A 24,594-nucleotide genomic window follows, 5' to 3' on the forward strand; every position below is an offset into this window, starting at 1 on the left:
GCCCCCCCCAACCCCTTACTTACCCGCACTTGATCCCCACTGCTGGCACACTGCTTGCCCTGCATGGGCAGGCAATGGGCTTCAGCACCCAGATGAGGGCCAACCACAGAAACATTTGGCAGCCAGAACATCTCTGTGGAGGATCCAGCCTCTGGTTGCCTCAGGGCATGGTCCAGGCCCCTCCCCACAACAAACTTGCAGTTGGGGGAACGTTTTCCTGTTCCTGCATGTGCCTCTTGTAGCATCTCAAAGGGGTTTGAGACCCTGCAAGAGGCACATGTGGGCTCATCTGGATGTGCCTTTAAGTGCCTAAATCACTTCTGAAAATGGGATTTAGGTTCCTAAGTCATTTACGGTTAGAGATACAAAGATGACTCCAGCATGGTAAACTTGGTAAAAGTGCCAAACTTTTCAGGCTCCTGGCTGCCTAGTGGGAGCTTAAAGTGGGAATCCAAGACCTGCATTAGATATTTAGTTCCCTATACAATACATGTGGAGATTGAAACACTTACAAATGGAATCCACCAAGCCAAGTGTCCTGAGCAAGGGGTCACCTAAGACAGCCAAGAAAAAGTTCCACAGAGAGGAGCTTACATTAAATCCCACTCATCTCTGGGTTAAGGTACCATACTTGGATCCCCTGCCTCCTGGGTGGAAGACTTAACTACTGAGCTCTTGCATAAGAACGGAATTTTCATATTATCCTTCACATCTCCAACAATGTTTTAGGCGAGTCATGTGGATGAGCTCTGAGAAAATGCCCTGGAGGTGACATGGGTACATGAATACCTAGATTCTGAATCATAGTAGGGACTTAGATCTGAGATGTGCGCCAAATGCTCAAAAATATCACAACGAAGTCTATTCTGGGCAAGGCCAGAAGTGACCTTTAGGAAGCTAATTAATTTTAATATCAGCTATAGGGTTAGGTGACAGCCGAGGACCTAGGCCACGTGTAGACTAAATGAGGGGTTTGTGCGCATGACAGTTTAAAGTGGGCTAAATGCTTTTGCACTACTTCAATGGTGCTGGTGTTTGCATACCTCTGTGGCCTATTGCACATTAATTCCAGCCACTGTAAGAAATCCAGCAGTGCCTTAAATGACTTGGGAGGCAAGGAGACTTACTTTGCTGCCCCTACAGACATGGAGTGAAGCACAGGGCTCCATGCAGCTCCACAGCTCTTCAGGAAGCCCTGCAAGCAGCCTAGCAGCAGTCCAGGAAAGCAGGCTCCACCCAAAAAAAGTGGTGAGCCTGATCCTTTCTTTTTCTCCACCGGCGTCTGCCTGAGCTGCGCGGTGGTCCGGTGCTTCCCTCCATGACTGTGGTGCTCCGAGCTGGGTGTCTGTGAGTGGGTGCTGCCTGGAGGGGGGCCACCGCTGCCACGGAGCACCAGCTCCCCTCCACAGTCCAGGGACTGCTCCACCAGCTGGCAGCTCACCTTCCCCTCCCCGCTGGAGAGGCAGGTAAGTCAGCAGGGTGTGTGCATGATGCAGGGGTTTAATTGGCCCTAAATTAAAGCGGTGTCTTTTAAAACCCACCAATTCAATTTAGGGCCCCCATTTTGTCTACACACATCCCTATATTTGGGGGTTAGCCATCTAAAGTGATAGATGACTAAATTCCACTTAGGTCTCTTTGTGGCTGCCTAGAGATGACCTTTCATCTAAATATCAGTCATGTAACTGCTTCCTTGCCCCACTTACATGCAACAGAGAGGGCTGTGCAAGAACTTAGTGCCATCCTACATACATACAAAAAAAAAAAACCTCACCAAGTCTGAGGTACTTTTAAGAACATGAAGCCTGTTAACAGATTATTTTTAACTGAGATCATTCTTTTACGCTACTTATGAGCTAGATAGACCAGCCAGTCAATTGATAAATGCACACTTTTCCCCATCTTAATTAAGTAAATATCTTTTTCCTTAAACAAGCTCTCATTTTGTCATAGATACAGTAATAGATCCATTAACAGAGTCTCCATGAAACCAGCACTTTTTTATTTATGAGGACAAGTCCAAATGGTTACTGTTTTTTATGTTATTTTTTTTCCTTGATACTGTACACCGTGTAATGGCTTTGGTCCAAACAGTAATCACACAATGGGTGCCTTTCCTTCTTTCTTGACCTACCACACTCCACATGATTTAATCCATTGTTTTGGATGTTGCTGATGATTTATTGTATGAAAAATGTAAATGATCTGGATGGCAGATGTTTTATATTTTCTGACCATTCATTTTCACTGGGAATGTAATTAAAATTTATGAAGTGTATCTGCTGAATTGCATTGGCAATTGATGATCTCCTCCAGTGCTGTCTGTCTGGAGATGATGAGTGATTGTGGACAGTGAGACGTGTTGACAAGGGCAGAAACAGACGTGATGTTACTGTCATGAGTGAGGCTACCTGCAAAAAAGGCTGCTTTTTTTTCCTTCCTTTTTCCCACAGGAAGAAGGTGGCAACCAGGGCTGTCTTTTTTTCTTGTAAGACAAAGTACAAAGCCTCTGCATACTCCTGAAAGCTGTCACTCTTCACAAGTACAATCTCTGTCTCCCTCAGCAATGGGCATCTGGATGCCAGGATATCACTTACAACAGCCCATGTCAGAGATATTAATTAAATTCCTGATGGCCACCCAGAGAAGTTAATGAGTGTAGATTTCACAGCATCCCAATTCATGAAGCTACTAATTTAACCCTTTAAGTGTCACTATACTTTTTCCAGGAGGAAATAAAAGTACAACTAAGAAATATTGCCTACAAATAGGAATGAAGAACACTATAAATGGTATGAAGAACACTAGGAAAGGAAAGGAGACTAAAGTAGTGGTATTCAACCTCCAGCCTGAGTACCACATCTGGCCCATGGAGTCATGTTATCCAACCCATGGGGCTCCCCACAGATCTGGAAATTTGGTGGTGGGGGTGTGCCTTCAGTATTAATTGCAGCTCCCTGCTGATAAATTTCTGGACCTATGGGGAGCTCCACAGGCTGCATGGCATGGCCCTTCATTAGAGATCACTAGTCCACAGTGGGGCTAGTGAATGGGATTTAGGTTCCTCAGTCATTTAAGGTTAGAGATACAAAGATGACTCCAGAATGGTAATGATGGACATTGCAGTGCCAAACTTTTCAGGCTCCTGGCTGAATCCAAGCCCTGTATTAGATATTTAGTTCCCTATACTTTGGCTCTGTGGCCAAATCTGGAGTGTGGGACAGAGCCAGTGCACAGAGTTGCAGATCAGCCCTACACCATTCATCCAGCCCCAGGAACCAGAAGGTTGAGCACCACTGAACTAAAGGAATTCCTGGCAGTGCCACAGACAAACATAGCCGTTACTCTGGCTTGTAATAGAGATGACTCAAACAAGCAATTTTTGGATTTAAATATTTCCAAACCCTGCAGCAGGATAGGGAGGGTCATGTTCAGAATTTGGATCCTGCTCTAAATTCTGCAAATGGCTGTTATCTCTTTAAGGAAATGAAACTCCACAGCCAAGCACCCTACAGTTACAAATGTGAATTTACAGCTCTAGTTTTACCCTATACCTATAGTTTGTACTCATTTTGTTTCCTTTTTCTCTTAACTATGCTACATTGAACCAAAGGGTATTTAATTTCTAAATACTGTAGAGGAAAAAACCTCTAACACTTGCTATACCACTGTATAGCTAACTTCACAATAACTGTACACTCACAAACAATCCACACCAGTTGATTGGTAGCCTTCTAGCACCTAGATTTCTAGACCATTTGAAATGTTTTAAAATGCCCCTTTATTTGTAAAACTATCAAATATCTCACGTTAGCCTTAATAATAGGAATACCATTCCTCTTAAGTAATATGGCTGCCACAAACAGGTGGCTAATAAATGAGGACTTGATTAAAAAACTTCATCCCAACGCAGTTTGTCACAGACATCACAGTCCTGCTCCTATTGTAGGTATAACGAAGGTATGCATAATCTAATACTTCAGCTAGATCAACCGCTAAGAATAAGGCTTAAGTATTCAAGAACACTCTAATGCTCTGACTTAGTATTTGCTATGATGTTTGCAAATATAGGGTTCAAGATAGCTACACAAATAACACATGCAGAAAACTAGCAGAAACTGGTATATCAGGATCAAAGCGATGGGTACATTTACACATGCAGTTAGTGTGCCTCAATAAACTCCAGCGCAGTTTGTCCTGGAGTCAGCTGTTCCTGGGCACAGTGTCTTCACATGTACCTAGGACTACAACAATTTGAGCCAGGCTGCCGGCAGGTTTGGGGGGTCAGCCCTGGGCTCTGGGTGGCAGCACTGGGTGGTGGAGGCGATGGCTAAGGCATGAGAGTACCCAAAGTGAGGAACTGTGTGGCTGACCCCCTCCACCAAATCTGCTGCCAGCCCAGGGCTGCTTGGCCCTGTCTCAAACTGCTACAGTCCCAGTCACTATCTATACATGGTTTCTGTGCAGTAAATGATTCTGCCATAAGATAGTACTGTCCCCAATGATTCTGCCATAAGATAGTACTGTCTTAGGGTGGAGTTAATTAATTTACTGTGTCCTAATGCCAGTACACATGTAAATGGTGATACTTTACTGCCGAGGTAATTAGTCAACAACTCAGTAAACTGTACGTGTAGATGTACCCAATTTTTATCTGTCTGTTTCACACCCAGAATTATTGTTTCTTAAAACTATTGCTATATCATTCTTACTTTTTTTGGAAGACAATTAATTTGCAATGGGAGGAAAAAATCTGGATAAGGAACTCTTTGGAAAACATAAAGAGAAGGGCATGCTTACTGAGCCAACAAGGTCTGTAGTCCACAGGAGACCAAATGGTTATAGAACTGGGTCCCAGATGGAACCAAGCTGTCCTGAGTTGGACTTGGTAGACTGACTTTACTGTGTAACATTGGACAAACTCTTTGTGCCTTGAGTACTCACCTGTAAAATGGAGGTAATAGTACTTCACTCTTCATGAATCACTGGCATTCATAGAAAAGAAACACTACATGTTCTCTAAGGTTTGTTAACGCCAAAGGGGAGCCGAGGAGGCTCAGCACCCCACAGGAGGCCCATCTCACCTTGCGTGATTTAGCCACAAGTCACTGAAAACAACACTTTTATGTGTCATTGGCTTGAAGTGGGAGATAGAACAGGCTGAGAAGACGATGAGCTGAGGCCCATCACCAAATAAGTAATTTAAAATGTAGTTTCTCCCTTAAAAGTGTCAGCAAATGAAGGAAAAGAAGAAAGAGGGGGAGCCCCAAAGGCAGCAATTTTTAGTGCTTTAGTTTTCTCTATTGTCATTAATTAAGCTCACCCAGGATTGCAGGCCTGTCACTCGGGGAACCTTTCCATAAAGAAAAAAGGAGCTTGCTCCCCAGGTGGGTTTTCCCAAGTTTCTCAGGCTCTCACCACAATATATGCTTGGCATCCATGACAGAGTCGTCAAAAATAATAGCTAAGGAATTCACTGTCTGTCATTCCAAAATAATTATGTATGGGGCTTTACTTGCACTTGAGATGGATTATATATTTCATTGAGAAAATATATGTGGGCTAAAAAAATAAAATATGTAATACATTGAGGACACTGCAGAGATTAATAGCCAAATGAGGAATATGGGGGAAAGAAGTCTGCATTCATGCATGTGAACCATGTCTAGGTAGGGAGTGGAGTGAGATGTCATTCCAAAGCTTGTTAATTACAAAATGCATTAATGTTTTATTAGCTCCTTATCAGTAATTAATCACCCACTTTGATGTAAAGTTCAGCCTTACAAATGCACCGTGGAAATTGTCCCTCAGATACAAGCCAGGTTTTTCGGGGTGAGCTGGAACGGCAACAAAGTACAAGCATAATCCCTTCAAAATGCTAGAAGTGACTTCTGGTGCACTGGTTTAGTGTCTGTGTAATAACTGGAGTGTTCGATAGCATTTGGGTGCCTGTAAGGCCAAAACAGTGCAGGGGAGAAAAAAAAGAACAACAATCACAACAAGGAGGGGAGGAGGGAGTATGCTCAGTGGTGTTCTTCAGGTGCACAGTTTGAATAAAAATGCAAAACAGGATGCTCCCATTCAGTAAATATTATCATTTTTATTCACTCATTAATTAAGTTGCTTAATTGCTGCTGTCAAAAGACTCTTGAGTTTGTGACTGGGGTTCTTGCACTGTTTTGATAGTAGCTGAAGAAGGAAAAGGCAATATCGCTAGGCTTGCTCTTTACCTTATAATCAGGAGGCATCAGTGATAGGAGATCATAATGAATCTGCAGAGTTTACACATGGAAAAAATATATATTTCTAGAACAGGGAAAAAGGTCAGTTTTATGAAACCCATCAGATATTATTTCATTGGTGTGATTGATGTGCTATTGCCTGGGTATTATCATTTCAGTCATTACTCTGTGAAAATCATTTTTATGCAAAGTATTTCCCTTCTTTTAATCTAACTTTCCCACGAGGGCCTGGAAATGGAAATGGGCTCAGGCCTTGTCAGTCAACACAATTATAAATATTTTTTTCTAGATCTGTCTCTGAAGGATTATTTGAAGCTGTTTTAGGAACGTATCTTTACTAGTGCAACAGATTGACAAATAGTCAACACTTATAGCATATTGAGCATATAAGTTGAGACATTATTATATATATGTTATTATATGCACACCAGGATGATAATTTGTCCTGCAAAGCTTGAGATGGTCTTAGACTCAATACTCACATCGTTCCATACAACTTAGACCTAGATACCATGTTGATAAAGTGCCAGGGTGAGGATTCAGGAAGACCCTGAAGCAGATGCCCAGCTTAAGAATCTAGATGGTCCTGCTGACTTGGGTTGGGACCCCTCTTATTGATTTAATTAATTTGTTTAGTCTCATTATCACCAAAATGAAATTACAAAATGACCTTATATTTTTGGAATAATGGCTTGTGATAGGCTGTGGAAGGTATGAGGATGGATGTATCAAATACATCCATTCTGTTTGATCATTTCAAGAATAGTTTTATATAGCAGTTTTAGCCAAACTATTCTAGACCAGGGCAGCAGCCAGGGACTACATACAGATCAAGAGATCAAGAGACTGCATGCCATGTGGGTGTCACCCCACCTTGCCCTGGCTGCATGCACAGCACAGGCAGAGCAGAGCAGAGCAGAGCAACTCCTCCCCCACCCTACCCTTACCCCCACACATCTTATGTGTGCACAGCCTCAATCCCTGGATGTGCTGCACAGCAGCTCTCCCCTCTGCTTCCACATACAACACATGCAACCTGGAGAGAGGAGGGAAGGGAAGGGAAAAGGAGGAAAAGGAGGGGAGGGGAGGTGTCACTGAAGTGACACCTCATGGAGGGAAAGAGAGAGGGGAATTGTTACTTGCTTTGGGGATTTAAAAAAAGTCCCCAATGGCTTATCCTGCAATGTGGTTGACAAAGCTGAGTGTGTCCACACCACTGTACTTGCACCAGATCTGTCCCTTGCTTACCAGAAGTATAATTTCTACTCCCATCCAGTGAAACATAGCTTTTTCTTGCTCTCCTTACTGTGAACTGTGCAATGACTTTCAAGAAAAAGGTTCATGCCCACTTTGGGTGGTTCAAGCCACAGAGTCAGAAAGAAGTAGGGCTGGAAGGAACTTCCAGAGGTCATCTAATCCAACTTCCTGCCTGAGGCAGAGTCATCCCTATCCAAACCATCCCATCTAAACTCTACATAAGAATACTTTCAATTCTAACACAACATATACCTAAAACCCTAACTTGCCACAGGTAAAGCAAGGGAACCATAACAGCCAAAGTCCTGCTTCTATAAAATGTCAATATATACTCCCAAGGTGCCAGGTACAGGGCCACACCCCCCACTACAGAGGAAGGCAAAATCCCCCACAGTTCATACCAGTCTGACCATGGGATAAAATTTCTTCCTGACACCAAATATGGCGATTCATCTGAACCTGAGTGGAGGGACAAGACCCTCCAACCAGGAACCTCTGGCTTTGCTCTTAGCAGGAGAATCAGCACACCCTAGTTAAAGAGATGATCCTGCCTCAGGCAGGGAGTTGGACTAGATGACCTCTGGAGGACCCTTCCAGCTGGACATACAGATCCATGGGGGTGTATGGGATGCACCTGAGGGTGTTGAGGGAGTTGGCTGATGTGACTTCAGAGCCACTGGCCATTATCTTTGAAAACTAATGGTGATTGGAAGAGGTTCCAGATGACTGGAAAAAGGGCAAAGGTAGTGCCCATATTTAAGAAAGGGAACAGAGAGGATCCAGGGAACTACAGACTGGTTAGCCTCACCTCAGTGCCTGGAATAATCATGGAGAAGATCCTCAAGGCATAAGATTCTAAGCACTTGGAGGAGAAGAAGGTGATCAGGAACAGTCACCATGAATTCACCAAGGGCAAGTCATGCTTGACCAACCTGATTACCTCCTATGATGAGATGACTGGCTCTGTGGATACAGGAAGACCAGTGGATGTAGCATACCTTGATTTTAGCAAGGCTTTTGATAGTCTCCCACAACACTCTCACGAGCAAGCTAAGAAGGAATGGACTGGATGAATGGACTGTAGAAAGCTGGCGGGAGCATTGTGCTCAAAGGGTAGTAATCAATGGGTTGAGGTCTAGTTAGCAACCTGTCTCAAGTGGAGTGCCCCAGGGGCCAGTACTGGGCCCAGTTTTTGTTCAATATCTTCATCAATGACCTGGAAGGTGGCTTCAAATGCACCCTCAGCAAGTTTGCAGATGACACCAAGCTGGAGGGTGTAGTAGATACATTACAGGGTAAGGCTAGGATTCAGAGTGACCTTGACAAATTGGAGGATTGGGTCAAAAGAAATCTCATGAGGTATAACAAGGACAAGTACAAAGTCCTGCACTTAGGATGGAATAATCCCGTGCAGGCTAGGGGCTGGCTGGCTGGGTAGCAGCTCTGTAGAAAAGGACCTGGTGGTTACAGTAAACAATAAGCTGAATATGAGCCAGCAATGTGCCCTTGTTGCTAAGAAGGCTAATGGCATGCTGAGCTGCCATTGGTAGGAGTGTTGCCGGCAAGTCAAGGAAAATGATTATTCCCCTCTGTTCAGCACTGATGAGGCCACATCTGGAGTACTGTGTTTAGTTTTGGGCCCATCACTATAGAAAAGATGTGGAAAAATTGGAGACAGCCCAGTGGAGAGTAATGAAAATGGTGTGGGGACTGGGGCACATGACTTATGAGAAGAGGCTAAGGGAACTGGGCTTAGTTAGTCTGGAGAAGAGAAGACCAAGAAGGGATTTAATAGCAACCTTCAACTACCTGAAGGGGGGTTCAAAAGATGGAGCTAGACTGTTCCCAGAAGTGAAAGATGACAGAATAAGGAGCAACAGTGTCAAGTTGCAGAAAGGGAAGTTTAGGTTAGATATCAGTAAGAATTTTCTCACTAGGAAGGTAGTACAATACTAGAACAGGTTACCCCGGGAGGTTATGGAGTCTCCATCCTTGGAGGTTTTTAAGACCCAGCTAGACAAAGCTTTGGCTGAAATGATATAGTTGGGGATGGTCCTGCTTTGAGCAGGGGGTTGGACTAGATGACCTCCAACCCTAATTTCTATGATTCTAAGACTTCTTCCTTAGCTGTAAGTCACCTATCATGATACTGGCTAGGGCAGCGTCAGAGACTTGCTGTAATTAGGCTGACATACCTTTTGAGTCTTTCAGCTCTGTAAACTTCCATACAAAGTTGTGTACCAACACAGCCAAACCCAGTTAATCATCTCCTGGACCTCTTTTGAGCAGAAACTGCCAATTATGCTAAATTTGACAAAAATATAAAAAAAGTTTGTAAATATTTGTGTGTCCATAAATAGTCACAAACCAAAATCCATTCATATTAGTGTTATTTGCCAGTAAATACAATATTATGTATCAACCTTTTTAAAAATCTCTTATTTTACAGTGTGCAAAGCACCCCTGTACTAAAGTAAATATCCATCAATTAGCCTATCCTTGAAAATAAGAAAAGGCAGATCCATTGATGAAAGACAGCAATCCAAAGTAACTGCCAGCTGCCCTGAGTCTGTGGCTTTTTGAACCAGCCCCCAAAGTATCTTAGCACAACTGCAGGATACAAACTAGGTGAACCATGTATCCCATGTTCTTTTTTCTGAGTGTAGGCCTCCAGAAAGTCTTTGGGTTATAAAATGAATTTGAAAGTGACTATTTTCTGAATCTCAAAAGGAGACACACTGAAGTGAGGGTTCAGGGGTAGAGTTGGAGGACTGGGATGCTGGAGGACTGGTAATTCCACCTGGCTGGAGACTGCTGCCACCACTGTACTTCCACTGAAAACTGAGTTCATTTGACCAAACAGACAAGATGCCTGGTCAAGTGTTTTAAACAGGGGCTGCACCCCTTTCTCTATCTCTCTCCACTGCCCCCACCACCACTGCCCAGAACTCATATCAGTTGCAGTGTTTTTGACAAATGACATCATAAACCTTTCTCCAGAAAAAATGTAGGGAGTAAAAGGAATAGAGAAGCCAGACTGGAAATTGTGACAGAAAAGTGTCTGCACATTGGTATTCGCCATCTAGTAATTAACAAGATGATGTGTACTGACATCTACACCGAGGAAGCTCAGCTAGGATCCATAGGTTCATAGATGTAGGGTCAGAAGGGGCATGAGCAGATCATCAAGTCCAACCCCCTGCCCTGGGCAGGAATGAATACTGGGCTCATATGACCCCTGGTAAGTTTAAGCTCATATGACCCCAGCTAGGTAATTATCAAGCCTCCTTTTAAAGAACCCTAACGTGGGAGCCAGCACCACTTCCCTTGAATCCAGTTCAATCATTCATTCCAATAAGGCTGTAAGTTCCTGGCAATGCCAAAGGGTGCTATTACTAAAATGCCTATTCTGTTGTACATCAATGGAATTTTTTTTAATTAATGAAGAAACAGGGATACAGAAGACAACTGTTTTGAGAACTAATTAGAGATTGCTGTCTGATGCCTGTCACTCCTTGATCAGTATTTTTATGCCTGATTAAATGACATTTTGCTAGAGCATCTTTACGCTCCCTGAAGCAGAGCAGTGGGGAACCCAAAGAAGAAGTCTAGACGCAGCACAGAAAATGTTCTTTTCATAGAGTTTCTCTGGAACTCCTACAGATATACACAAGATTTTGAAGAGGACACCTACACAATCATCATCCTTGTCATCCTCTCTCAGACAAGTTTGCAAAATTCCTTGTTCCTGAGTTCTGGCTTTCTTCAGACGCTGATTCTTCTCTCCACTGCCTGTAACTAGAGACAACAACAGGAGATACAATTATTCCTCTTCATGATTCCTGAAAGGACCCTGCAGGAAAATCAGGGGCATATCTTTAATATCATGCTCAATAGTCTATGTCCAAGGAGAATGCTACAAATTCTGGGTGGATGTTATCCCTTGCAGACCACGATAACAGGTTCAGTGCTTCAGCGGCCACTCTCTAGGCCTCAGTACTTTTCATCAGCACAGGACAATCAGCCAAAACAACTCCCCCCAGCCCCACAGAAAACAATCCGTATTTCCTGTGTTTGTATGCATTTCTAAAGCACCAATGGACGCCATAACATTTTTTTGCCGCAGCAATGGCTTCTAGCAACATAATCCAGAGAATACAGGAAGGTAATATTCAGGTCAGCCAGCTCTTTTACTCTGCCACATTTCCCAAAGAAGGGTTTCACTGAGATTTTGGAGAAGGCCATTGCTATCTACTCCAAAATAAAAGGAAAATTCCTCCCTGCCACTAAGTTACCAGAAAACACTGATCAGTTTTTCACAAATGTCTGCCTTCCTTTTGTCTATCTTCCCAAATGCAGGCAAAAGGAAATTATAGACACTCCCAGAACAAATTCAATAGAGGGAGCTACTGACCATCTGCTATCTGCTATGCATTTGCACTGCCAGAGCTCACCTCAGAGTCAAGCTCATTGCACCTGGGATAGGTAACCATCCCTCCCTGTCTTCCTGAGAGAATTATATTTCATCTCTGTAGACAAAAGTGCGACTAAAGGAGTCTGTATCCTGAAGCAGGTAAAATGTCATTCCCCATCAAAATAACAGATTTTCATATTCACCAACATAAATGCTCAGTCCCGAGGGTGAATCTCAAGCGAGCACTGTTGGATGTGTTTCCTATACTAAACAAATAAATAAAAAACACAAACAATTTCCCCTTTAACTGTTATCAAAAAATACTTTTGTTGTGGGAAGTGTTTACTTGCCCAGCTAAGGCTTCAACTGCTCAGTAGCCAAACTTACATATGTAACTACAAATGGTATCAGTAGGGGTTAGATTGTGAATTTGATGTCAGACTGGAAATGAAGCTAAGGTGGGTTAAGAGGCCTCTTGGCCCTGCTAAGGCCTAGTTCACACTTTAATGTGGATCTGAGTTGAAGAAGGGGTCACGAGGTGAACCAGAGTTCAACCATAAGTTGACTGATAGCTCTGTGTGTGTGGGAGGGGGGTGTCTAGGCCCAGGAAAAGAGTCACTGGAGGTTCATCCTGCCTGAGAGAAATTCCTCTCAGCAGTAGCTATCCTGTTGATGAATTGACCCATGGCCCTGTGGACAGGACTGGCAGTTTGCACTCACTTGTCTTACACAGCTGTGATACAGTTCCTTTTAACAGATGTGCACTGCCAGGGCCCGCTACTCTACAGACCAGCCGCCACCCAGCGTGCTACACAGGCGCTCCAGGACTTGGAAAATAAATTAAACACAGAAATGAGCAGTGGGGAGTCCTATGATGGGTCTTTTCAAAATATATTTGCTGCTGGCTTGTTTATTTATTTATCCTGGCTAATCCTGTAGGAAAAAAAAGATGGACCAATGATTGTATCACTAGATTTTTCTCCCTGGAAACTACGGCAAACTTTTCATGCTTCTAAGTTACTTGTTGCTAAGTGAACAATAAGGACGCAGCTAGAAATGCCATGCAGCTAACTTGATCCTGTGAGTGACTGAGCATGCACTATTCAGTGGTTTCAAGGGAAAGGGAGGGTGCTGAAGGCCTCACAGGACCAGGCCCTAATTGTCCATTTAAGTTTCATTTGTGATTTATTCTTCAGGAAATAAGACACAGTTACAATCCAAATTCAGGTTTTGTCGCACATTGCTTTTTATGGGCTATCAGGGAAAAAAACTTTGAAATCTACAAATGTATTTTATTCTATTTCAAAAATAAAGAAAGAAATAACACGTAATTATAGCTATGCCTCTGGAGTGATTATTTTACCCTCCAGTATAACCCTGATGGATCAAAGCAAGAAAGTAGGTATCTCAGAACTGACACATCCCTAAAAATTTCATGATTGTTGCTATTTGATGTGACACGACACAAGATGGTATGTCAAGCAGGCAAAAAAAATATGACAAACATATACATAGTATTTCCAGAAACAGGGTGTGTTTAACTGCAGTTTTAAGAGGCAGATCTGCATGATTTTAAAACTCAACCAATTTCCAGACCTCTAAAAAAAATCACAACCCCATCTGCTCTAAACATCTACACCCCCCATTAATTAAAAACAGAGCTTAAAGGTATTACCAAATATTGGCTAGATTAGAAAAGGATGTTAAGGAGCTGAAAAATTACCGTAACACAAATATTAATAAATCACTTTTCCCATAATTAGCAGAAAAATAGAGAAAATGCGGAGACCTAGCAACCATTTTGCAAAAACAGGAAGTATGTTGGCCAGTCTGTCATTACTCTTTCTCTCTCCCCCTACTCCCCACCTAACCATGGCTTCTGACTACTAGGTAACAGCTGCAGATGTCATTCTTAAAATACACACTGATAATGGCAGAACAAGGATTTTTAAAACTGTTCTGTGGCATGGTACAAAAAAGGGGAAGAAAGCCTAAAGGCTAAAAACCTGTTAAATAATAAGTGATTATTTTTCTGCTATTGTTACCGAAACAGATTTACAGTTTCTGGGCTTGAAACGTACCATTTTGCATTCATATTGAACCAGGTTTGACAAACTACTCCATTTTTCCATTCCCTGCTCAGCATTTCCCTTGATCAGGCCCACACTGAAAAGAAGAACTGTAAGAAGCTCAAACTTTCAAGTAATCTCTCTCTTTCTCTCTAGCTATATATACTGTATCTAGATATCAATATATCTAGATAGATATATAGATATTGATATCTAGACATATATCTAGATATATATGTTTAGATATAGATATGTAGATATAAGTTTGAAAATTTTTCAAGAAAAGACATTTTCAAAATGAAAATAAAAGCGGATACTTATTTAAAGGAAATCACTCAAAATGCAGAGCAATTATTTAGTTCTCTAAGTAGATCAGTGTATTATTTTCTTCCTCTCACATGCACGTGCTTTCTGCCTCTTGTAGAGTTCTATCTTTCTGCTTTCCAGGCATACCCCTTCTTTGCTTTCCAGATTGCATCTAACCATTTTCAGCAACCTTCTCTCCTGCGTCCAGACTCCCTCTCATCTCTCTTTCTATGTTCATAAGACACTCTGATTCCCTTTTCCTTTGCTTTTTTGCTCCCAGGTTCAGTCAGATTTTTCTGTGGACAAATGTTTAACTGTTATGATGTGTGGATGGTAAAAAAAAAAATCACTTTTTTCAGTGCAGCACTTCAAAGAATGTAAATCTTTAAAAATCCATGCACTGCATGGACATTCCCTAATCTTTCTGGTTTGCCTAAACCCTGGTATTGTGAACTTCTGGTGCTCTATATCTCCATCCTTTTGCACAGGCAAGGTCCCTGACTTCAAAGGGAGTTGCACACCCAGAAGAGTGATTGATATAAAGACTCTCCTGAATCCTTTAATCTTCTAAGAATTGAACTTATTTATTTCTGTCTCAAAACAAGAGCTTTTTTCTTAAAGTATCTTTGAAGAACATTGACCACATATGCAGGGGGCTAAAAATATCCTGATCAGGGTTGGGGGGTTAGGACACATGCATCCCCCAGGGCTGGGGCAAGTAGCTGGCCTTTTCCAGCTCAGGGGCTGTATGCACTCTGAATGTGTACACATGTTGTTACATTGGCCATAGGTTAGCCCAATCTACATGGTTCACCTCCTAGGTGAACTAAAGTTGGATCAGACAATTATTTTGTGTCTGATCTAACCTCCCCAAATGTGTACAATTCAGCACTTAAGTCAACTTAACCCTAGTCAGGTCAATCTAAGTGAAACGTCTGCATGTACCCTCAGATGCCAAATAGGTAGAGTTGATCTAGCCTGTGTTTAAATGAAGATGGTAGAGAGTCCCATTCATGTCCCATTGGAAAGAATTTTTTTTTAAGTCAATGATACTACTTGTGCTTAAACTACCTTGCTGAAGAGGGGCCTTAGAACAAAAGTTCCTCCTTCAAATGTACTCCTTCCAAAAGGTCTATTAATATTAGCCCTCCCTGTAGAAAGCTACTTACCTGGCAGATAATGGAGAACAAAACAATTACAAAGAAAAAAAATTGAAAACAAAAATCATGGGTACTCAGCAAATATATGTATAACTTCACCATCTGTGGGGGATTTGGGGGGGGTGGGGGTTGCATCACCTAGATTTAGGGCCAGATAGTAGCCTACTCTGCAAAGTTTCTATAGATAGTGGTGTAGAGAAGCGAACTGTTTCCACGGGGACACAACCCATACGTATTAGCCAAAGAGCAGGTAAGAAGAGGTAAGGAATAGAAGAAGCTACACATAACCCTTTACAGACAGCACAACTAGAAAACACATGTACTAATTATAGAGCTGGCACACAACATTTCCTGTAAAACAGGAAAACTGGGAAGCAGATTATAACTCTGTGCATCAGAACATAGTTCCCAGTCTGTGCCTCAGGAGGTTCAGTGCTGCCCCATATAAAGGGCTGGTAGTAAATCTACCAATATTTTGTACCTTGTATTTAAGGCTTCATCCTGCTTACATTGGAGTCAATGGCAAAACTTTGATCGACTTCAACAGGAGTCGGACCATGGTTAGAGGCAAATGTGGGAAGCAAGCTTTTATTTATCTCCATCTGTAAAGCATCTAGCTCACTACAGATTTCATACTACTACTGTTATTACCATAGCCACTAATAACAGCAAAAAGGTTCCATTGACATCCATGGGCAGTGAGTAGAGAATAAGTAACAAATACCCATTCTTGATTAAAAAAGAAACTGCCCAAGGAGAAATCCTGGCATCTGGGAGTTTTATCATTATCTTTAATGGAGACAGAACTCCTCCATCCAGATTTTTAGTTGCAGTGAAAATACAAAGAATAACTAACTACTGCTCACTTTAAAACTAAGATAGGCTGATAATCATCTGCTCCCAGTGCAGATAGCCAACACAAAACTGGTGTATCAATAAACATAACACAACATAACATAGCAATGGATGTACAGTCAATTTTGTTCTAAAACACAGAAACATCTGCATAATTATTTTAAAATGTGTTAAGTCTTTACCTTCCTTCCAGCCTCTTTACTTCCAAAATATTGTTGCATATTTGCTATTTTTCTGTAATATATGGTTTTTATTTGAAACATTTTTCTTTAATTTCCATATTCCCAAAAAGTCATTTTACTATTTATGTGGTCAAATCGTTCCTAATGTGATTTGATGGCACATAAATAGTAATATGACTTTTTATGTTGTCTACTGCTTATGTAGAGGAGTTTTCAGAAACCTTATATTATAGCCTTGTATTAAACCCTGATAATTTCCAGGGGTCATCACTATAATATATGGATGGAAGACTGCTTCTGTGATGCTGTTGTCAGCCAAAAACCTTGCCTTCAAATGTGTGTCCAAACAATGGTATAACATAAATCAAAATATGTGTCTGGACAGCCATATATCCTTTCTGTGACTTTAAATATTTTTATAATCACGGGTGCAGGATGGGACACTGGGGACTCTTTATAACCAGCATTGGAAACAGCTGAACATCAAAAGAAAATCTGCACATTATACTCCTAAAGTAGAAATGAACTTCTTGGTACTTTTTAACCAGGACATTGATTTTCTTTGGATGTTAATACAACTTCATATTAATTTCTGAATCAGAATCTAATCTACTGACCTCCTGGATAAAGAACTGGGTAATCTCCCTGTGCACACATGCATGCTCATAATAGAAAGTTGTTTGGTTTTTTTGTTCCATGAATTTCTATCTGAAACGGCTAATAAATGTATCGGGGTATCCAGGCTGCCCTGAACAGACTTGGCCCCAAACAAACTAACTGGGTGCATCTACACATTCATTAACACACTTCTGCTACTGCACATTAAATTTAGTACCTCTGGGTACATGAGCATACAGCCTGCTCCATCACACTGATATTCCAGCACATCAGAGCAGACTCAATTAATCGAGTCTGTGGTAATTACCTCACTCCAGCAGCCTCCTGTGTCCTATGTATCAGCATCCCCATGCTTAAAAATTGTGGTGGGGACACTTTATCTAAAGCTCGTCAAACAAGCTTTAGTTCAAGTGCCCTTGCCACCATTTTTAAGCACAGGGACACTGATCCATTATAAATGTAGCCTTTTAATTAGTCAGAGCCACTCTAATTAAACATCCTCCCCACTCCGCCCTGCGCATGTGCATTTGAGGTACTAACTAAATGCATGTTAGGCTACCCTAATACACAGTAGTAAAAGTGCACACTTTTTAGTGATGCTTAATGTGCAGTAGCCTAATTTTACTGTGCATTAGTATATTAGCATTTTTGCCACTACTGTGCATTAAAGCACACATGTAGATGCATGCACTCACTGGAAACCAAATCCAGATTTTAAATATCGTGAATTCAAGGATATACAGGTCTCAGCTTTTGACTGGGAAACCATTTGGATGCATGACAAATAGCCAAATACCAGGCACAGCCATAGGCCACAAGTTCTGAAATCCTACGTGTTCCAGCAGAAGTTTTTTAATGATTCAAAACCTTTTTTCTTCCTTCCCTATTTCCACAGTTCTTATCACCTTGGCATATTTTATAGCATTTTTTACTTGGAAAATGCAGGTACTTCACATTATTGCAATTTAGCACTTGCTGACTAGGAGATTAAGGGGTAGGAAATGCAAATATTCAGAGGCATAACTACCAATTTTGAAACCCTGGGTAAGCATGCTTTTCAGCACTGGAAAGTGTTTGTGGGTACTAAGCACCAGACAGCAGGCACTGAGGTTGGCGGGGGGGGGGGGGGGGATGATCAGTGCCGAAGGGCAGAAATACAAAGCAATGCAGAATACCGTTGACTTGTACTTTAAATCAGTACCCAGAACAGATGTGCTGCTCACCCTATCCTAGTTATGCTATTGCAAATATTGCAGCTGTAATGGATAAGCTTGTGCTGTATTTAAGCTGTTTCAGTCATGAAGCCTTGTAGACCAACGCTCCTGTTCATTGTGCATAAAGAATGGAAGTCCTATGACAGTTTTCAAGAAGAAGGAGTTTACTCACTGTTCCTGACTACAGCTTTCTTCCCCTCTCTGTTGCTGAAAATACAGTGCACTGTATTGCTACAACTCTCCAGCCCAGAGGTAACAATCTGTATGTATCTGGACATACCCTGCAATGTCCTGCAATATCCTGTAACCCTACAACATATCCTGCAACATATCCCATATGTCCACATACATATGTATCTGAACATATCCTGCAATGTTTCATATACTCATAACTATGTTTCATAGTCTTTACTCACACCAGTGGTACCACTGAATCTTACAAATGCTAATTGCATGAGTTAAGGACAGCAGGTAAAGGAGCAGATCCACAGTCTGTGAAGGTTATAGGTCCTATATAAACTTTAAGGTGTTATTATTACTAATAATAAACGCCCTCAGTTTCTATTGGTGTCTTGAAAAAACATTTTTTTCATAGCACACAATGTTCTTCTGTTGAAACCCCAAATGCTCCTTTTAAACTGATTTGGTCCTGTTTCACCAATGTGCACCTCTTGTTTCCTTAGAGACAGGCACTTAAGGGAAAAGGACGGTTAACAAATTGCAAAACCAGGTAATTTGCTGTAACAAAGTTCAGGGAAATTCCATGTAAATGTGGTTTTATAAACTAGGTCCTTAATTTCTTAGGCTTCTGCAACTTATCAGTACCTTTCAACAAGGCTAATGTCAGGTACTGTACAGTATTCCTTATTTTCAGAAAGCTGTTTCCTAAGGTCCAGATGATGTTATAAGTGGTATAACATGACTCAGAGTAGTTTTGCCAGATGTGATATCCCCTGTTGCAGTCTCAAATAGACTGAGAATGAGGAATGCATGCTCCATTAATTTCCATTGGAGTGAAGAATGCATTACTTCTTTGCCATCCTCATCAGTATTTTCTAGGAAATGTTCATGTAGAGACAGCTTCTTTTCCTCATACAGGAAGGCAAATACTACAACGTTCTGTATCATTCACTTTTTAAGGATGTTCACTTATTTTCCTCAGATCTGCAAAGCACACTCACACCCAACTACACATGCAGACACATACTATGTTCTCAGGGGAGCAGCTACAATGACCTGTTACTTTGGCTATTTTGTAGCTGGTTTTCTCTTTCCAGTCATTAAACCCACATATTTAGTTAATGTACAGAGCAGGTTTCATGCATAAATCTACCCCCCATAATTGCTTTTAAAATGCTGGAACCACTTTCAGATGCTGTCATCCATTTCTTAGGTGGTGGCCTCCTGCTTTTGGCCCATAAGTAAATTAAAATTTACATGGTGATTCTCCACCAGACATTTGTGTAAGGTAAATCAGTTTTCTGTGTAGTCTTGTTTAAATAGCATTTTGGCAGATTCAAAATTCTATATGTATACATGACCAGAAATACTCTGAGAGCATGATGACTGCTGGCTGGTCTCTGACATGTTAGCAGAGAAACATTCATGACACACTGTCTCAGGATGGTTATACTGGCCATTACAAATAGCTCCTCTTTCACTATCATTGTGAAGTGTTATATTATTATTAAAGGTGTCAGTAATGGGATGTTTTCTGAACCAACGGCTCTTCACCTCTAAAAGTCAAGAAGAATGTGCATCTTTTCAGCTAATCAGCAGAACCTCACTAATTCACATTTTACTAATCCACACACTCCACAGTTCACAGAGAGAAGATGGCTGCCTTTTGTAGAGACGAGTTAATAGTTGAGTTGGTGCTGTAATACATTTTACGTTACTGCAACTTCACTACATTCATAACATCTACCACAAAGCAGCTGCTAGTATACTAAGCATTATTAGCATAAGTGAAACTAAACTGTATGCATCAAAAAACAAATATAATCTGTGAAGTATTGCCCTTCTTCTTTAAAACGTTGACTTGCCTAACAATTCACAAAGTTCAGTGACTATCAATGCCATTCTAATCATTGGTGCAAATATATCAGGTTTACCCTACCTACATTGGATTTTACTGCAGACAGATATTTTCTTTTAACCACTCTTTTCATATTTACTATTCTGTGGGTGAGTCTATTTGTTTAATTAGCTAAAACATACCTAAGAATTCTCACTGATAGAAGATATAGAGTGACTTACCTCTAATTCCATCTTCAGGCATCTACTCCTGCCCAGATAAAGTGTTATCAGAAAGATGAAAATATGGGTCAAATCCCCTGCTGATGTAAATTGGTGTTCTTTTCTTGACTTCAGCCATGTTTCCAATTTACTTCAGAAGATCTGTCATAATTCATTACTGCTTTGAAAATAACATTGGGTAAAAATCCAGGTAACATTGTTGGGCATGTGACACATTGAACCAATGCAGTAATATTGCTCCACCATTTTTTCCTCATGCAAAAAGTTTCCTTAAAATGTATAAAACATGCTAAATCTAAGATGATACCTATAATCTAGTGATTGCTCACCTAGCCTCTTAAACCTATGTGAGTGGGGGAAATGGGTAAAACATTCTTCCAGTTGATGAATCTGAGGTGTGAAATATAGAAACCCTTAAAACAAAATTAAGCCTTGCTTTCTCAAATATGGACATGGTGCGGATCTTAGTTATACAGGTGGAAATCTGTTGATTTACAAAGTCACTGGAATGCATCTGGATTAGTTCCAGTGACTAAGGTGAGGCTCTGCATGTATATTATTTTCAGTCCTCTGCTAAAATCATTCATTAGAACAAGCTATTATGCAGCAGTTTTCTGCTGTCAAGTAGTACCAGGTTTCATGCCTTTTTTCATGTCCTTCTGGCAAGGGATTTAGCAGAGTTCACAGATTTGTTGGAATCTGATATGGACAGGGTACAAATTACGGAGGAGCTCTGTGGGGGCTGAATCCCCTCATAAGAAAAAAGAGTCCCCCCTGTAAGATTTGAAAATCATAAACTGGGGGCATCTCCAATCGGACTGCTCATTCCAACGAACCAGTTTAAATTTTTTTGCAGACCCCTGCAAAAGTGAAAGTGCAATTTGAAACCTGGATAGGGCTGTGCCATTAGTGCTTCTGCTTGCAACCTCTGGGCTGTCAACCATATGCCTTAGTACCCATGCCATCCCAGCCCCTGGTAACACTAGGTGAATCCAAGCTCATTTGTCCAACACAAGTCCCATTCATTATGATGCAACAACTTACTGGGCCACAGTTTGGGATTCTTTGGCCTATCAAATTAATTTAGAAAATAATGAACCAATCCAAATCAGCACCTGATGAGTCAATTTTTATTGATATGTCTGCCAGACTATACGCACAGATATAAAAAAAAAAACACATACATCGAAATAAAATGGACTCACCCTTTTAATATTTGTAGTCACCCGCCTTCTCCTGCAATCCTAGATTCTCTGTAATTTATGTCACATTCTCCCTTCACCTATTTCCATAATTAGTCTCTCCTCTAATGTCCTCCTAACTAGGCACTTTATTACATATGTTGATGAAACCTATCCAACCTACCCTTCCTTAGTATCTTAATTTTTCACCTCTCAGGCCTAGGCCATGACCCTATCTTCAATCATACCAGTATCAACACACTTTTCTTAGTCACCTCATGATGTCAGCTCATGTTCAAAACTGTCCTTCTCCAGGGACTTTTGAGCCTATCTCATGACTATTTCCTCCTTGACTCCCTGTTCTGGTCTCTTTTTGCTTACTTTGTACAATATCACCAACTATGGGTACAAAAACTTTCTTTTGTGCATCCAGAAAGCATTCCTGTATCCAAGCAACTTATCAACTTTCTATCTTATTTTAAAGCTCAGCTGACCACATAGAGTATATCTATGCAGTAAAATTATGGTGTTCTTGTACCATGGGGAGGCTAGCTAGCTCTGACAGAGCAAGCCCAAAATCTCCAGATGGCTTCTGTTCTGGTTGCTGAAATCCTTACTGCTGCATCTTCTTTGCTATCGCTTCCCACACCAACTAAATTAAAGCCATTAGGATGTAAACACAGGAGATAGGTCTGATTCTCTGCTCTGCCATAAATGCTCTGAACTTGGGCAGGTACCTATTTCCCTGTTCCTCAGTTCTCTCTTGTTAGACAAAAATTAGTATCCCAACCCCTGACAAGTGCTGTAAGATATAAGATCAGGGTTTGTGAGGAATTCAGGTACCATTGTTAAAAGGATTATGTACCTATCTAAGTTAGACAGACAGACAGACAGACAGACATTTACCTTGTTGCTATCTTCTTCCTAAATCCTTCTTCTATTTTTGCTATTTAACTTTGCAGTTGTATAGACTGCAGAACTGTGAGGGGTGATCTATTACAATGAATGGACTAATTTTACTTCTTTCTGCTCCCAGTCTAATTCATGGACTGACTATTATTTCCTCACATGTATTCAGTGTCTGAATTTATCTAGCAAATATTTTTTCAAAGTCCCTGCTCTAATGATTAATCACAAGTATTCAGAATTTAAGTTAAGTTATTGAGTTTATGTTGGTCATATAAGTGACATAATATTATTTATTTTATTTGATTGGATAAACTCAGTGCAATTATTTTCACATACAATATTAAAATTCTTCTTTGTCTATTAGAATTCTGTTGCCCTGGCACACATGTAGCTGTAGTGATTTTAAAGGGTTTTTTTTAATTGTTTCAAAACATAATGCTAATAAATAACACAGATGGATAGATTACCATCAATCTGGGTACTCAGAAATTATTGCAAAGCAGGAGGGTTTCTAACTTGCCTTCGAATGATTTCTAATGTGGTAGTATAATCCTTCCTTCTCCATTTATTATCCTATTTATAATCTTCTACTAACCTTTATGTTACCATTTGTTCCTAGTGCTTACTCAAATAGGGAACCTGAACTTAAATCCTTCCCTGGGGCCTGGCAAAGATTTAGGTGGCACTGACTGCTGCTCTGCCCTTCCTTGCATGGCAGACCAAAAAGTATGTGGATTTATTCTTACCCACAAAGACTTCTTCCCACTCAAAGATATTCAAAGTGCCACAGGAACATAAAAGGTATTCCTTGGGCTGTATGGGCCCATAAACACTTCACTGAGAGAAGAACCTTGTTTTCTCAATGGACCTATGTGGATAAAATTGAATACTATAGAGGGAAGTAAAATCAGGTTATAAAAATGTAGCCACCCATCACTTCATGCCAGATTCTGATTTCATTCTACACTACTGTGAATCCAGAGTAACTTCACTGAAGACTTTATACTTTGGATTTCCCCCAAGTAACTATAATTCAGAATGTGGTTGTACATGTCATGCCATATTGAATTACATGTAATCTTCATGAAGCACAATTCAACTTTCCAAATCCCACTGTATATTTGTGAATAAACATCCATTTAATTTACACATGTACACTGCTGTGGTGATCCATTAGCATTGAGGTACATACCTTTTTTAGTCTGTCTGTCACCTCCTTCATATTTGGACTGTGCCACAGCAGCATCAGAAGTTACTCCAACTGAACTACAACAGACTACAATATACTTTGTGCACAGATGCTATGACATAGGTTACATGATATGATGCAAAAGGTATTTGTAATTATGAAAAAGTGAAAAAAATGCAGTCTGGAAAGAAAGCACTTTCTCTAGGTCTTGGAAAACACATGCAGTCCTATGCAAAACTTTAAGTCTCCATTCTTACCAGACTTTAAATATGCCTGTGATACGATCACAAAGAATTTGTCACTGTACTCTGTCAAAACCAGACATATTTTAACCTGACGAACCTAAGAAAAATATTGTTCTCCTTTGTCTTTTTTACCAAGATGTAGACTCATAGTTTCATAGTTTGTAGGGTCGGAAGGGACCTGAGCAGATCATCAAGTCCAACCCCCTGCCATGGCAGGAAAGAGTACTGGGGTCAAACAACCCCAGCAAGGTGATTGTCTAGTCTTGTCTTAAAGGCCACCCGGGTAGGAGCCAAGCACCACTTGGCTTGAAAGTTAGTTCCATATCCTAGCTACCCTAACTGTGAAGTAGCACCTCCTGATGTCTAATCTGAATTTACCCTCTGCTAGCTGGTGGCCATTATTTCTAGTCATTCCTGGTAGTGCTTGGGGAAACAGGGACTCCCCCAGTGCCTGCTGATCCCCTCTGACTAGTTTGTAACAGGCCACTAGATCC

This window comes from Crocodylus porosus, unplaced genomic scaffold (genome assembly GCF_001723895.1).
Source record: "Crocodylus porosus isolate Cpor-Errol unplaced genomic scaffold, CroPor_comp1, whole genome shotgun sequence".
NCBI classification, from domain to species: domain Eukaryota; kingdom Metazoa; phylum Chordata; order Crocodylia; family Crocodylidae; genus Crocodylus; species Crocodylus porosus.